This window comes from Anomaloglossus baeobatrachus, chromosome 1, assembly GCF_048569485.1.
Source record: "Anomaloglossus baeobatrachus isolate aAnoBae1 chromosome 1, aAnoBae1.hap1, whole genome shotgun sequence".
Classification (NCBI taxonomy): domain Eukaryota; kingdom Metazoa; phylum Chordata; class Amphibia; order Anura; family Aromobatidae; genus Anomaloglossus; species Anomaloglossus baeobatrachus.
Genome location: NC_134353.1, coordinates 602,513,699 through 602,518,032, shown reverse-complemented (window position 1 = coordinate 602,518,032; position 4,334 = coordinate 602,513,699). Strand labels below are relative to the sequence as shown.

Below are 4,334 nucleotides of genomic sequence, written 5' to 3'. Positions count from 1 at the left end.
AGCGCTATACATTGCTGCGAGTACGGAAGTTCTGCAGTAATATCGCCATATTTGTAACATTGCTGGGCCTGTGGAACGCATAATGCGTTCCACACTACAGACAGTACTGAAGGAAGTTGTTTCCCTAAAACCCCGCCCAGTATGGATCATGTGACCTTGCCTGTGACATGGGAATGTGAAAGTGCCGTTACATCACTTCCGGCCACGAGCTACTTCCGGTTTTCGGACGGAGCAAACTGACCTCCGGAATTCCAGTAATAAAACGCCTGCAGAGCGTGCAGGTCAGTAGTCCAGACAGCAGGCACAGACCGGGACGGCAGGGATGAAGTGTGAGCTCCCAGTGTGATAGAGTGTGTTTCACTCGGGACTCACAGTCCTTACTGGTAGAGCTCCAGGACCAAGGTATGTTTCCTAACCAGACATCATGGGGGGATTCTCTCAAGTACACTGATACCCTTTCTGCTGCAGATCGAGGCCCCTATAATTAGAAGCCATACACCTGCATGTATAAAATAGTGTTTATAGCACTGGATACAGTTACGTGCAGTCTCACAGAAGGTATACACCTCTGTGATTCAATGGTAGGGGAATGCATGGGAATACTATACCTTAGGAAACTTCCCCCCTATAGGCAAGGTAATACTGACCTCATATACATTTATATATGGATAGACGTATATACGTATGAACTTTCTGGGGTGACTGCCATAATATGTAGCTGCATTTAGCCATTATCTTGCCAATACAAGAGAGGTAAATTTTTACTGTTTTGACAGTGACTATAATATATCTGTCATATATATAGATTTTCTAGACGGGATAATGGTACTAATATGCTTTCTGGGTTTATAGTGGAACTAGAACTACAAGTATCCGTTATGTTGTTCTTTTGCAGGAAATGCAGGAAGTGACTCTTCATGTTACATCCCTGGGGTAGGGTGTGTTTTTTACCTACACACCGCTGATAGCCTTTACAGGTATACCCCTTAGTACCAGTAAGTCACACATATGTATGGTCTATAACAAAGGTGGTAAATCAATGATGCTATTCCTTTACAGGACATATTGTCTGTCATATTCCATACTTTTGCCTGTAAAGAGATCAAATATATATTCAAGTCCCGGAGTAATTTGATGGTTGAAAAACCCACTCTGGTTCCATTAAGAGGTAATCTAATATATATAAAAAAAACGGAAATGTGTGTCGCTCTAGAGTATACCCCAAACAGAGGACATGTATAATTATATATCCTATTATCCCTACAGGAGGGAGGAATACACAACCTATTATAACTAGAGGACCATACGTCTCTTGGAGAAGGATAGTGGATAAAAAACGGCCTATATACTGACTAAAAGGGTATATACCACTACTTCTCTATATATTTAAGCCCCGGAGTAATCTGATGGTTGAAAAACCCACTCTGGCTCTATTAAGAGGTAATTTGATAAAAAACAGGAAATGTGTGTCGCTCTATAGTATACCCCAAACGGAGGACATGTTTAACTATATATCTTATTATCCCTACAGGAGGGAGGAATACACAACCTATTATAACTATAAGACCATACGTCTCCTGGAGAAGTGTAGTGGATAATAAACGGCCTATATGTTGACTGAAAGGGTGTATACCATTACCTCTCTATATATACAGGTAGAAATCCAGTCTTTATGTGAATGAGAAATGTTGCCTGAATATACGAATAACATGGAATTACCCGCCTACTCTTTTCCTACACATTTCTACAGGGACCAACTACTGAATAAGCGTCATCCTTATCCTAGGCATTTGAATGGTCCGCTCATATCACTACATACTAAGAGGGAACACCTATTAGCACTCTAATTAAGAGGACTGGTCCCTTGTAAGTGTACCTATAGCTATATGTGCCGAAAACAATGCAGTCGTGTGATTATTAATATACTTACAATATTTTTTCGTTCATCTTTCTAGGTGTCCTTTCTTGAGAAGTGACTCACACAAAAAATCCTCTGATGATCCCCTTTTTACTGCGTTAGGGGGGGGTGAAACGCGTCAGGAGAGCAGGGGGATCCATTAGTTTAGTGGAACTCCAGGCTCCTACCTAATATTATCCAGCAATCCTAATTAGGGAATATATGCCTAATATGAGAACCCTGGACAGCTAACGCATTGCCACTGTTTGATTGTCTATGGTTCATCTGTTTGCACTTTTATCACTTTTCTGGTGGTGGTTATCCCTGCTGGAGGCTGACAAGGACAGTAAGAACTAGATACCTTTGTAGTGGAGTATAATCAACATATATATCTACAAACAAGGAAGTAGGCGTAGTGTACATTATACAACTACTAGTCGGACAGCGACGTACTAACCTCTGTCCCCCTCTCTACAAACCACTGTCTACAACTGTGCTTAGGCGTGGGGTAACCATGGTCTACACTCGCACTTGTATATATATTTCTTATTGATGTACGGTAATTGTAAGTGAAGAACACCATTTTGTTCTTTTTTTAATATTTATTAATAAAATATATTCTTATGCTAACTTTTCGCAGTCACCGGAGGCTCCGGTGCCGCGATTACGCCATGACGGAAAGATCCGTCCTTGGTCGTTAAGGCCCAGGGTACCATGACGGATCTTTCCGTCCATGGTCGTGAAGGGGTTAAAGTAAGTTTGAATGGCCTATATGACAGAAAATACCCAAAAGTGACACCATTTTTAAAACTTCACCCATCAGAGTGCTCAAAATCACATTCAATAAGTATATTAACCCTTTAGGTGTTTCACAGGAAGTAAAGCAATGTGGAAAGAAAAAATTTTACTTTTTCCCATAAAAATTATCGTTTAGCCTCAAATTTTCAAATATCATAAGCCTAACAGGAGCTAGGTGGAGGATGTCATGTCACATTTGCAGAGCCACTGATGTGCCTGAACAGTAGTAACCCCCCACTAGTGATTCCATTTTTGAAACTACACACCCCTCAAGAGGTGTGGTGAGTACCTTGAACCCACAGGTGCTTCACAGAACTATAAAATGGAGCAGTGAAAATGAAAAAAATACATTTTTCCCCACAAACATTTTGCTTTTGCCCCAAATTTTTAATTTTTACAAATGTAACAGAAGAAAATGGACATAAAATTTCTTGAGATATTTCTCCTGAGTATAGTGATTTCCCATCATATGTGGTGGAAAACTACTGATTAAACACATGGCAAGGTTCAGAAATGAAATAGTGCTATTTGCAAACGCCATGTCTCTTTTGAAGAGCCCCTGACATGACCAAACCCCTAGAAACCCCCAAATTAAGTCTAATTTAGAAACTACACCTCTAGTGGACTTTATCTAGGACTGCGGTAAGCATTTTTCACCTTTAGGTGATACATTGTAATTAGAGATGACCGAAATTCTCAAGGTTCGATTCGGTTCTTGTTCGCAGTCCTCACTTGTGTTTGCCAATGGCTAGAAAAACGGTTTGACAAACATATTTAAACCCTTTTGTTATCAATGGAAGGCAAAAACAAAGGCATATGCAACAACTTTAGGTGGTCCAAAAGCTGATAAAACATCTCAAACTGTTTTACAGTAGAGCCACACTGTTGTGTGCTGGTGGGCTGGGAGCTCTAATACCTCATGCACAAGCTCAAACTGGTTTTCTACTCAGCCACACTCAGGTGGCTGCATAATTGCCTTTATAGACTTATTACTAGACCCATTTAAGGATAGTAAGAGAAGTAGATGAGTGAAAAATAGCTGCATGCCTGCAAGTCTGGGATCCCTACTGCTAGATATAGGACACCCAACTAGAGACCTCATCCCTATTTCACAAAATCAGGAGCAGACACCAGGACAGTTTCATCAATTACCCTAGAGTACCGATGGTGTTTTTTACTGCAGTCAAACATGCGTCATGCACTAGACAGGGTCTGGCACAGAGTTTACAGCTTTAAAATGAAGAGGTTGATGACTGACAGGAGTAGGCCTGTTCCTTTGAGAACCCTAGCATTACAGACAAGACAACTTGAAAGCCCAACTTGGAGTCTCCACAATTTCCAAAATAGTGTCAGACACCAAGACAGTGGCATCACCTGCCCCACATTACCCATAATGTTTTAGTCCAGCATTGAGGCATGGGTCATGCCCCAGACTCAGTCTGGCCCAAAATTTAGAGCTTTCAAATGAAGAGGTGGATAAGTGACAGGAATAAGCCTGTTCCTCTGAGACCCCAGCCACTATAGGCAAGACATAACTTGAAAACCCAACTTGTAGTCTCCACATTTAAAAAATTAGGGGCAAACACCAGCACAGTTTCATCAATTGCCCTACAGTACCCATAGTGTCTTTGCACAGCAG

General features: G+C 41.1%; 1 long non-coding RNA gene across 1 annotated transcript; it reads left to right on the top strand.

The window, feature by feature from the left end:
- The first annotated feature begins 211 nt into the window (after positions 1-211).
- On the top strand, positions 212-2,027 carry LOC142296557 (uncharacterized). The gene is made up of 7 exons (XR_012751650.1): positions 212-402; positions 896-977; positions 1,060-1,168; positions 1,267-1,440; positions 1,532-1,655; positions 1,751-1,866; positions 1,956-2,027. It is a non-coding gene; the product is annotated as an uncharacterized LOC142296557 (long non-coding RNA).
- Positions 2,028-4,334: the final 2,307 nt, after the last annotated feature.